Below are 12,862 nucleotides of genomic sequence, written 5' to 3'. Positions count from 1 at the left end.
TCCCCTTTTCTGGTATTCTGCCTTTTGTGATTCTGAGATACTTTGTTCTTTAGTGTTTCCTCACCTCCTATTTCAATGCTTGCTCTGGTAGATTTTTAACCATCTAGATGTTTGAAAGATTATTTTTTGGGCCTTCAATCTCTTTGGAACTGAAAATGGTACTTCCTGTTTCTTTTACTATACTTCTTATTCTCTAGTGTTCAAGTACTATCAGGTAGCTAGTATAGACTTATAGCGCTTGGTTAAGTGAAAACTTTAGTCTCCTTGGTGTACGCAATTCCATGATATTACTGTGAGGACAATTTCCGTAGACTATTGATGCCATGTCCTTTTCCTGTTTGTGTTGTCTGGTATATCTCTAATTGCTGGTGTTGTCTTTGTTCGGATGAACACACCATAGTATTTCAATTAGTAGAACCTCATATTTATTACGAGAATCTCACAATTATGTAAGGGAACAGCGCACTTCCTCTCGTGGATATTAAACTTCTTAAGATTTTCAGCTCTGCATTCTTCTGTATGTCAATTTGTAGTGTCTCCATAACATCAAACAAACAGTGAACTTGTAATTTCTATTGCCATTGCAATGTCCCAATGTTACCAGTCCTTCCCAGATATTTCTCTGTCTACAGAAAGCACCAGTGGAAACGTATGTATGGATGTCATAGTTCAGGGCCTGCTGGAATGATCCCTCAGACCGTACCTATGTGTCCTCGGTGCAGTACCATGTCAGCTCGGTCCAAAATATAGCATCTGCATTTTGGAGATAATGCTGAAGGAAATGCTTCATCTTCTCACGATGTGGACTTTGACCACACTTCCTTGTTCCCTCATCCTTCAGTCATGGCTTCACAAAGGCAACCACAGAGCTGTTCCAGCATCCTCTGCCTCAAACCAGACCGTAATCCCAGTCCAGGTTACGAATGTAGCAGATCCTAAAACATTTAATACTGATTTCAACCCCAACGCCCCCTGAGACCCTCAGACCAGATGCATGATATCTCTGATTGAGCCCCACACGTGCTCTATTGGCAAAATGCCAAATGGGTCCCTGGTCCTGCAGATGCAGTGGATGTGGCCGTTAGGACATATCGATAAACTCAACCTCACGTGTCAGTGTGGTTGCTGTCTCACTGAGGTCACAGTTTCTCTTTGCTCTCTTGATAGGACCCACCATAACCCACAACGCACTGTAGATACCTGAGTTCTGCGTGTGCCATCATCCGTAGCCCTATCCCTCTTTTTCCCGCTGACTCTGCTAGCTCAGATTTGGCAGCTCGACACTTGGTCTCAGATTCAATTGTGGGAATATTTTGTGCTGATTTTTTTGAGTTCTGTCAGCCAAGCATCTGCTGTGCACACTTCTAACACTCAGCGCATCATCTTCAATCCCATGTGTGCCGCCCGCTTCAGAGTGTACTTCCAAGTAAAACAGTTTCACCCTTGATGCTTCCATTACCAGAGATCAGATCCTGCACTGGTTTCCATTCTCTACTTTACCTTCTCCTGCTTCCAGGTTTTCTGATGGCCTCATCATGTCTTTGGAAATAACAGACCACTCTTCAGCAAGTGTCCTGTGCCAAGGGCTGGGTGAGTGAGTGTTTACAATGCTGTGTGTATGGGAGCGAGTGAGAGCAGGTTGCACTGGTTCTCTGCCTACTGGGCATCGATAAATCAAGATTTTCCCCATAGAATTCACTGAAATTGGATGTTTGTTTATCTCTGCTTTCTATAGAGCCATGATCGGAGGCATTTTCCGAAGACTCCAGCGTTGACATTATGTTGATAACGCAGTTGCTCTCTTTAAGAAATATATGAGTATTTATTTACATGTTTTGGGATTTATATGAAAGTGAAGTTAGTTTTTGAAAATTACTAAATCAACCTAGATGCCAGACTTGTCAATTTTTGTAACATTTTGTCAGCTCTAAGGAAAAAACAGACAGACTCAATGTAAAATAGCAGTCCAAAAGTATGAAGGTGACATGTCAATATTTTACTGATCAAGCCTCCAACAACAATAGGAACCATGAAATACCTATTGGACCATGAAATAGCCCCGAACCTGGGTTTCCCTTGTGCATGTGTTGCCCTTTGCTTCCAATGACACATACTAGGCAATGTTGGCATTTCAAGGAGTAACATTCCTCTCTAGGAATATACAAGATACAGTGTACAAAATATACAGATTTAGGCTTAATTCCAAAACCACCTAAAGGCATTTAACTATGAGAAACCTGCTGCAGCTATGCTAGGCTACTGAGAACCAGGTGTACTTCTATCAGTGATGAGAACGCTTCATCTTACGATCATGTAGGCTAAGGCAATTTAACACAACCTCATCTGCACCTCCATGATATATTCTACCCGGGGCTTGACGGAAGGGAAAGACGGTCCACATAACCTGTGTCTTTAATGTGTTTGGCCAATTTTACATTTCAGTTCACTATCTGACTTATAATAATTTCCTATACTGTCTTGAAAAACTGAGGCCTAATTCATATTCAAGTTCATTCAAAGATTGTCCCTCACTTACCACACTCCCTTCAGCCCAAAGTAGACATAACCCCAGCATTTGCTGAATCTAGGTGAAGGTCATCATTACTTTGTGTGAGCTAAGTATTGAATTCCTAAGTATTCAATTCCTATCATTAATTTTTGTGAGCTAAGTTGAGAGTATTTGACCATAAAGGGGTTCACTGTTGTTCACCGAGATGTGAAGGAGGAGGAACTCTGATTCTAGGAGGTGCTTGATCTTCCTCCTACTGGCTTCATTGCAGCTCAGGTTCTGATCCTTTGAATGGATGCCTGAGTGGAGTGGAGGGAAGAGCAAGATGTTTGATATCTAGGCGCATACCTGGGAATAGGCTTACCTGGTCTTGGATGCATTTTGGTCTGAATGATTTGTAAATGCATGTTGAGATGTGTGGATTCTCACTACCACTTCCAGGAACATGAGCGATGTTAACATCTCTGCCATCTCTTCTCTTTTAGACGTCAGGAATCTTGGACCCGTTCTTGGAAGCAGAGATTCGAGTAACTTTCACAAGTGCACGTTGACACTCCGTATGTTTATTTCAGTATCACCAAGGTTCAATATTTCGCATGAATGCCTTTCAAGCTTGATATTCTCTAGAGTAGTCTCCATGCAGGTATTCTCCATTGTAGCAGAATAACTCTCATCAATGTATTCGCACCTCTCCTCAATCCGTGCTGGCCAGCTTTTCTGCCAGGCTTCTCTTCGTGTCTCCCATAAAGTCGAAGTCAAGAGGACTGGGTAAGTCGGAAAGTACCGCGGAGCCACACCAGTAAGCTGATGACAGGCAGATCTTCCACTGTCGGCCCTTTCAGATTCTGGAAACATGACCCGTGAACTCAGGTCTTTGGGCAGGCAGCAGTATCTCGAACTTACACAGCTTCCCGAACAAAAGAACTTAAGCCAATCCTCCACATATGGCGGCAGGCCCTCCATCACACTGATCCACCCAAAGAATTCTGCCCAGTTACCTTGGATCCACCAGCCACAACAAGTCTCGCGGTACACACCAACATTCCACCTGGAATCCATCCGGTAACTGCCATCCCCAGTGGTTGCTGCATTAAGTCAGTGTTGGGGGAGGGGCTGCATTAGTCGAGAGGTTCCTAAGGGAAATGTGATTCTATCCACAAGGGTCCCATGGTCCTTCTCTCTTCCCTCTTTCCTTTTGTTCAGATCTGTATACACAGTACATACGGAAGGAAGGGTGTCCATGTTCAGTTTATGGTTTCACACGTCTTTAAACTTTCTAAAATTTCACAGTACACAGAGACCCACTCATGGAAACTCATGTTTGTGTAATATCCAGTCACCCAGAATACATATCCGTCTGTTGCTTTCTGCTGAAACACCCACACTCTCAGAAGATGGATCCATTTTTTTCATGAGGGCTGAAATTCCAAGAAATGAAACCAATTCCAATGTGCACTTTCCTGTCTGTCCCTTTTGCTCTTAGTACAGTGTTTCAGAGCTACTTGTCTTTGTTATAGGCTTATGCCATTCCTTCCCTACGTAGGGTAGAATATGGCATTCATTCATCCTGTTGGAAGACTTGTAATTCTATATCACGTACTTTGACCAAATCTTAAACAAAACAGTCGTTTGGGTTGGGTCACGATAAGCACTTATGAATCAATATTTATGAATAGAAATGCACGCGTCTGTTTTCTGAATACAAGTGTGTTGAGTACATTGTAGCCTTGATACTGGTTCGATGCGTGCTGAATGATCCCTGACATCATTTTGAGTATTCTGTTTTGAATAATCATGGTTCTTTGGTATATGTCATCCAACTGTAACCTTTTGGTGTTTGTTTGTTTTGCAAACACTTTAGGCCTTGCATCTCTCCTTTTGCTTCAGACAGAGAGTCATATAAGCTGATTCACTTAAGATAGTGCTTAATATCACCTATGGTTTCCTGCTTCCCTCTCCCATCTTTAGGTTTTCGATGTCCTCCTTGCCTTCTTCTTCTTTCTTCTTTGCAATTCATGGTCTTCTTCCATTTCCATTAATGGTTCTCTTAATTCCATTTCTTCTTGCTACTTTTATTCTAAGGATAGGATTCTCAATGTTTGTTGTAGGATCAGTCTCAAACTGTTGATTTCTTTTAAGATTTGCTGCTCAGTGAAATTCCCTAGCTCTGCCGTTGTTAGGAATCGCGGTCATTTGGCATTAGTCTACCCTAGATTGCAGATTTTTCTCATTCAGGATATGGTCTATGTCCTGGCACCCCTCCCCGTCCTTGCAATATTTCTGCCGAGATATCAGCTGAAATCCCTCTGGAGGCTCTGTTGTGAATAATTTGCTTTCCTTGAGGTGCACTTTAGATCACTGGGATGATCATGAACTTTGTTTATTTGAATTCTAGAGCTGCTTGTTGGACTATTGGGATTCCACCTCCTTTGGACACTGTGTACATTCCTGAATACATATAGATGAACCTTTCTTGGCTTTCAGCAAGATTCATTCTGATTTTTGTACAAATGCCTTTACAGAATTTTTATTTTATCTCTTGCTTTCCATTTGGGACTCTTATGAGTCTTATTCTTTCATGCTTCCTCTTACTCCTGGATTCAACAGCGATATTTGCATTGGTTTGCTCTTGCTTTTCTATGTCTTCTTCTGATCGAGGGATTTCTGTTCCCGTGTCTTCGCAGTCATGCACGAGTCTCTCTGCGTTATCTAGTCTGATTAGGACTGACATTAGCCAAGTTAATTTCTCATCCATTGAGTTTTCCTATATTATTTTGTCTTCTTTAGAGTTTCTCTTCCCCTTTTCTGGTATTCTGCCTTTTGTGATTCTGAGATACTTTTGTTCTTTAGTGTTTCCTCACCTCCTATTTCAATGCTTGCTCTGGTAGAGTTTTAACCATCTAGATGTTTGAAAGATTATTTTTTGGGCCTTCAATCTCTTTGGAACTGAAAATGGTACTTCCTGTTTCTTTTACTATACTTCTTTTTCTCTACTGTTCAAGTACTATCAGGTAGCTAGTATAGACTTATAGCGCTTGGTTAAGTGAAAACTTTAGTCTCCTTGGTGTACGCAATTCCATGATATTACTGTGAGGACAAATTTCCGTAGACATTGATGCCATGTCCTTTTCCTGTTTGTGTTGTCTGGTATATCTCTAATTGCTGGTGTTGTCTTTGTTCGGATGAACACACCATAGTATTTCAATTAGTAGAACCTCATATTTATTACGCTAATCTCACAATTCTGTAAGGGAACAGGGCACTTCCTCTCGTGGAAATGAAACTTCTAAAGGTTTTCAGCTCTGCATTCTTCTGTATGTCATTTTGGAGTGTCTCCATAACATCCAACAGACAGTGAACTTGTACTTTATATTGCCATTGCAATGTCCCAATGTTACCAGTCCTTCCCAGATTTTCTCTGTCTACATAAACACCAGTGGAAACTTATGTATGGATGTCATAGTTCAGGGCCTGCTGGAATGATCCCTCAGACCAACCTATGTGTCCTCGGTGCAGTACCATGTCAGCCCGTCCAAATTAAAGCATCTGCATTTTGGAGATAATGCTGAAGGAAATGCTTAATCTTCTCACGATGTGGACTTTGACCACTCTTCCTTGTTCCCTCATCCTTCAGTCATGGGTTCACGAAGGCAACCACAGAGCTTTTCCTCATCCCCTGCCTCAAAACAGAAAGTTATCCCAGTCCAGGTTACGAATGTAGCAGATCCTAAAACTTTTAATACTGATTTCAACCCCAACGACCCCTGGAACCCTCAGACCAGATGCATGATATCTCTGATTGAGCCCCACACGTGCTGTATTGGCAAAATGCAAAATTGGTCCCTGGTCCTGCAGATGCAGTGGATGTGGCCGTTGGACATATCGATAACCTCAACCTCACGCGCCAGTGTGGTTGCTGTTCACTGAGGTCACAGTTTTCGTTGCTCTCTTGATAGGACCCACCATAACCCACAACGCACTGTAGATACCTGAGTTCTGCGTGTGCCATCATCCGTAGCCCTATCCCTCTTTTCCCGCTGCCTCTGATAGCTCAGATTTGGCAGCTCGGATCTTGGTCTCAGATTCAATTGTGAGAATATTTTGTGCTGATTTTTTGAGTTCTGTCAGCCAAGCATCTGCTGTGCGCACTTCTAACACTCAGCGCATCATCTTCAATCCCATGTGTGCCACCCACTTCAGAGTGTACATCCAAGTAAACAGTTTCACCTTTGATGCTCCATTACCAGAGATCAGATCCTGCACTGGTTTCCATTCTCTACTTTGCCTTCTCCTGCTTCCAGGTTTTCTGAGGCCTCATCATGTCTTTGGAAATAAAAGACCACTCTTCAGCAAGTGTCCTGTGCCAAGGGCTGGGTGAGTGGGTGTTTACAATGCTGTGTGTATGGGAGCGAGTGAGAGCAGGTTGCACTGGTTCTCTGCCTACTGGGCATCGATAAATCAAGATTTTCCCCATAGAATTCACTGAAATTGGATGTTTGTTTATCTCTGCTTTCTATAGAGCCATGATCGGAGGCATATTCCGAAGACTCCAGCGTTGACATTATGTTGATAACGCAGTTGCTCTCTTTAAGAAGTATGAGTATTGATTTACATGTTTTGGGATTTATATGAAAGTGAAGTTAGTTTTTGAAAATTACTAAATCAACCTAGATGCCAGACTTGTCAATTTTTGTAACATTTTGTCAGCTCTATGGAAAAAAGAGACAGACTCAATGTAAAATAGCAGTCCAAAAATATGAAGGTGACATGTCAATATTTTACTGATCAAGCCTCCAACAACAATAGGAACCATGAAATACCTATTGGACCATGAAATAGCCCCAAACATGGGTTTCCCTTGTGCATGTGTTGCCCTTTGTTTCCAATGACACATACTAGGCAATGTTGGCATTTCAAGGAGTAACATTCCTCTCTAGGAATATACAAGATACAGTGTACAAAATATATAGATTTAGGCTTAATTCCAAAACCACCTAAAGGCATTTAACTATGAGAAACCTGCTGCAGCTATGCTAGGCTACTGAGAACCAGGTGTACTTCTATCAGTGATGAGAACGCTTCATCTTACGATCATGTAGGCTAAGGCAATTTAACACAACCTCATCTGCACCTCCATGATATATTCTACCCGGGGCTTGAAGGAAGGAAAAGACGGTACACAGATCTTTTGTCTTTAATGTGTTTGGCCATTTATACAGTTCAGTTCACTATCTGATTTTAATAATTACCTATACTGCCTTGAAAACTGGGGCCTAATACATATTCAAGTTGTCAAATATTCCGCTCACTTACCACACTCCCTTCAGCCCAAAGAAGACATAACCCCAGCATTTGCTGAATCTAGGGGAAGGTCATCATTACTTTGTGTGAGCTAAGTATTGAATTCCTAAATATTCAAATCCTATCATTAATATTTGTGAGCTAAGTTGAGAGTATTTGACCTTAAAAGTTTTCACTGTTTTTCACCGATTGTGAAGGAGCAGGAACTCTGATTTCAGTAGGGGCTTGCTCTTCTCCTACAGGCTTCATTGCAACTCAGGTTCTGATCCTTTGAAATGGATGCCTGATTGGTGTGGAGGGAAGAGCATGTGTTTGATATCTATGACCAAACCTGGGAATAGGCTTACCTGGGCTTGGTGCATTTTGGTCTGAATGATTTGTAAATGCATGTTGAGATGTGTGGATTCTCACTACCACTTCCAGGAACATGAGCGCTGTTAACATCTCTGCCATCTCTTCTCTTTTAGACGTCAGGAATCTTGGACCCGTTCTTGGAGCAGAGATTCGAGTAACTTTCTCAAGTGCACGTTGACACTCCGTATGTTTATGTCAGTATCACCAAGGTTCAGTATGTCTCATGAATGTCTTTCGAGCCTGGTATTCTCTAGAGTTGTCTCCATGACGGTGTTCTCCATTGTAGCAGAAAAACTCTAATCAATGTGTTCGCACCTGTCCTCAATCCGTGCAGCCAGCTTTTCTGCCAGCTTCTCTTCGTGTCTCCCATAAAGTCGAAGTCAAGAGGACTGGGTAAGACGGAAAGTACCGCGGAGCCACACCAGTAAGCTGGTGACAGGCAGATCTTCCACTGTCTGCCCTTTCAGATTCTGGAAACTGACCCGTGAACTCAGGTCTTTGGGCAGCAGCAGTATCTCGAAATTACAATTCTTCCCGAACAAAAGACCTAAGCCTATCTCCACATAGGGAGGCAGCCCCTACATCACACTGATCCACCCAAAGAATTCTGCCCAGTTACGTTGGATTCACCAGCCACAACAAGCCTCGCGGTACACACCAACATTCCACCTGGAATCCAACCGGTAACTGACATCCCCAGGGGTTGCTGCATTAGGATAATTTTGGGGGAGGGGCTGCATTATTCGAGAGGTTCCTAAGGGAAATGTGATTCTATCCACAAGGATCCCATGGTCTTTTTCTCTTCCTTCTTTCCTTTTGTTCAGCTCTGTATACACAGTACAAACGGAGGGAAGTGTGTCCATGTTCAGTTTATGGTTTCACACGTCTTTTAACTTTCTAAAAGTTCAGAGTACACAGAGACCCACTCATGGAAACTCATGTTTGTGTAATATCCAGTCACCCAGAATATATATCCGTCTGTAGCTTTCTGCTGAAACACCCACAGTCTCAGTAGATGGATCCATTTTATTCATGGGGGCTGAAATTCCAAGAAATGAAACCAATTCCTATGTGCACTTTCCTGTCTGTCTCTTTTGCTCTTAGTACAGTGTTTCAGAGCTACTTCTCTTTGTTATAGGCTTATGCCATTCCTTCCCTACGTAGAGTAGAATATGGCATTCATTCATCCTTTTGGAAGGCTTGTTATTCTATATCATGTACTTTGACCAAATCTTAAAAAAAACCGTCGTTTGTGTTGGGTCACGAAAAGCACTTTTGAATCAATATTTATGAATAGTAATGCACGGGTCTGTTTTCTGAATACAAGTGTGTTGAGTACATTCTATCCGTGATACTGGGTCGATGCGTGCTGAATGATCCCTGACATCATTTTGAGTGTTCTGTTTTGAATAATGATGGTTCTTTGGTATATGTCAGCCAACTGTAACTTTTTGGTGTTTGTTTGTTTGTTTTGCAAACACTTTAGACCTTGCATCTCTCCTTTTGCTTCAGACAGAGGGTCACATAAGCTGATTCACTTAATATAGTGCTTAAAATCACCTATGGTTTCCTGCTTCCCCCTCCCATCTTTAGGGTTTCTATGTCCTCCTTGCCTTCTTCTTTCTTCTTTGCAATTCATGGACTTCTTGCATTTCCATTAATGGTTCTCTTATTCCATTTCTTCTTTCTACTTTTATTCTAATGATAGGATTCTCAATGTTTGTTGTAGGATCAGTCTCAAACTGTTGATTTCTTTTAAGATTTGCTGCTCAGTGAAATTCCCTAGCTCTGCCGTTGTTAGGAATCGCGGTCATTTGGCATAGTCTACCCTAGATTGCAGATTTTTTCTCATTCAGTATATGGTCTATGTCCTGGCACCATCTCACCGTCCTGCAATATTTCTGCCGAGATATCAGCTGAAACCCCTCTGGAGGCCCTGTTGTGAATAATTTGCATTTCCTTGAGATGCACTTTAGATCACTGTGATGATCATGAACTTTGTTTATTTGAATTCTAGAGCTGCTTGTTGGACTATTGGGATTCCACCTCCTTTGGACACTGTGTACTTCCTGAATTCGTATAGATGTAACTTTCTTGGCTTTCAGGAAGTTTCATTCTGATTTTTGTACAAATGCCTTTACAGAATTTTTATTTTATTTCTTGTTTTCCATTTGGGACTCTTATGAGTCCTATTCTTTCTTGCTTCCTCTTACCCCAGGATTCAACAGCGATATTTGCATTGGTTTGCACTTGCTTTTCTATGTCTTCTTCTGATCGAGGGTTTTCTGTTCCCGTGTCTTCGCAGTCATTCACGAGTCCCTCTGCATTATCTAGTCTGCTTTGGTCTGACATTAGCCAAGTTATTATCTAATCCATTGAGTTTTCTTATAATATTTTGTCTTCTTTAGAGTTTCTCTTCCCCTTTTCTTGTATTGTGCATTTTGAGATTCTGAGATACTGTTGTTCTTTAGTGTTTTCCTCACCTCCTTTTTCAATGCTTGCTTTGGTAGCGTTTTAACCGTCTACTTGTTTGAAAACTTATTTTTTGTGCTTTCAATCTCTTTTGAACTGAAAATGGTGCTTCCTGTTCATTTACTATACTTCTTTTTCTCTACAGTTCTAGTACTATCAGGTAGCTAGTATAGACTTATAGCGCTTGGTTAAGTGAAAATTTTGTCTCTTTGGTGTACGCAATTCCATGATATTACTGTGAGGACAATTTTCCCTAGACATTGATGCCATGTCCTTTTCCTGTGTGTGTTGTCTGGTATATCTCTAATTGCTTGTGTTGCCTTTGTTCGGATGAAAATTCCATAGTATTTCAAATAGTAGAACCTCATATTTATTACGCTAATCTCACAATTCTGTAAGGGAACAGGGCAATTCCTCTCTTGGAAATGAAACTTCTAAATGTTTTCATCTCTTCATTCTTCTATATGTCATTTTGGAGTGTCTCCATAATATCCAACAGACAGTGAACTTGTACTTCCTATTGCCATTGCAATGTCCCAATGTTACCAGTCCTTCCCAGATTTTCTCTGTCTACAGAAACACCAGTGGAAACGTATGTATGGATGTCATAGTTCAGGGCCTGCTGGAATGATCCCTCAGACCGACCTATGTGTCCTCGGTGCAGTACCATGTCAGTCCGTCCAAATTTTAGCATCTGCATTTTGGAGATAATGCTGAAGGACATGCTTCATCTTCTCACGATGTGGAATTTGACCACTCTTCTTTGTTCACTAATCCTTTAGTCATGGGTTCACGAAGGCAACCACAGAGCTGTTCCGCATCCTCTGCCTCATACCAGACCGTAATCCCAGTCCAGGTTACGAATGTAGCAGATCCTAAAACTTTTAATACTGATTTCAACCCCAACGACCCCTGGAACCCTCAGACCAGATGCATGGTATCTCTTATTGAGCCCCACACGTGCTCTATTGGCAAAATGCCAAATTGGTTCCTGATCCTACAGATGCAGTGGATGTGGCCGTAGGACATATCGATAAACTCAACCTCACGTTTCAGTGTGGTTGCTGTTCACTGAGGTCACAGTTTTCTTTGCTCTCTTGATAGGACACACCAAAACCCACAACGCACTGTAGATACCTGAGTTCTGCGTGTGCCATCATCCGTAGCCCTATCCCTCTTTTCCCGCTGCCTCTGCTAGCTCAGATTTGGCAGCTCGGATATTGGTCTCAGATTCAATTGTAGGAATATTTTGTGCTGATTTTTTTGATTTCTGTCAGCCAAGCATCTGCTGAGCACACTTCTAACACTCAGCGCATCAACTTCAATCCCATGTGTGCCGCCCGCTTCAGAGTGTACTTCCAAGTAAAAGAGTTTCACCTTTGATGCTTCATTACCAGATATCAGATCCTGCACTGGTTTCCATTCTCTACTTTGCCTTCTCCTGCTTCCAGGTTTTCTGAGGCCTCATCATGTCTTTGGAAATAACAGACCACTCTTCAGCAAGTGTCCTGTGCCAAGGGCTGGGTGAGTGGGTGTTTACAATGCTGTGTGTATGGGAGTGAGTGAGAGCAGGTTGCACTAGTTCTCTGCCTACTGGGCATCGATGAATCAACACTTTCCCCATAAAATTCACTGAAATTGGACGTTTGATTATCTCTGCTCTCTATACAGCCATGATCGGAGGGATTTTCCCAAGACTCATGCGTTGACATTATGTTGATAACGCAGTTGCTGTCTTTAAGAAGGATAAGAGTATTGATTTACATGTTTTGGGATTTATATGAAAGTGGTTAGATTTTGAAAATTACTAAATCAACCTAGATGCCAGAGTTGTCAATTTTTGTAACATTTTGTCAGCTTTAAGGAAAAAAGAGACAGACTCAATGAAAAACAGCAGTCCAAATGTTTCATGGTGACATGTCCATTTTATACTGTTGAAGCCTCCAACAACAATACGAACCATGAAATACCTATTGGAACCATGAAATAACCCCAAACCTGGGTTTCCCTTGTGCATGTGTTGCCCTTTGCTGCCAATGACACATACTACGCAATGTTGGCATTTCAAGGAGTAACATTCCTCTTTAGGTATATACAAGAAACACTATACAAAATATACATATTTTGGCTTGATTCCAAAAGCACCTAGAGGCATTTAACTATGAGAAACCTGCTGCAGCTATGCTAGGCTATTGTGAATCAGGTGTCCTTCTATCAGTTATGAGA

The 12,862-nt window shown here is 41.8% G+C and overlaps 1 long non-coding RNA gene across 1 annotated transcript; it reads left to right on the top strand.

The window, feature by feature from the left end:
* Positions 1-1,276: 1,276 nt before the first annotated feature.
* Positions 1,277-10,483, top strand: LOC116661775. Its single transcript, XR_004317739.1, has 3 exons — positions 1,277-1,287; positions 1,854-1,857; positions 10,352-10,483. It is a non-coding gene; the product is annotated as an uncharacterized LOC116661775 (long non-coding RNA).
* The last annotated feature ends 2,379 nt before the right edge of the window (positions 10,484-12,862 follow it).

Source organism: Camelus ferus, chromosome 36, assembly GCF_009834535.1.
Source record: "Camelus ferus isolate YT-003-E chromosome 36, BCGSAC_Cfer_1.0, whole genome shotgun sequence".
In the NCBI taxonomy this organism is placed as follows: domain Eukaryota; kingdom Metazoa; phylum Chordata; class Mammalia; order Artiodactyla; family Camelidae; genus Camelus; species Camelus ferus.
The sequence above is the reverse complement of the archived record's forward strand: the minus strand, read 5'-3'. Positions and strand labels throughout refer to the sequence as shown.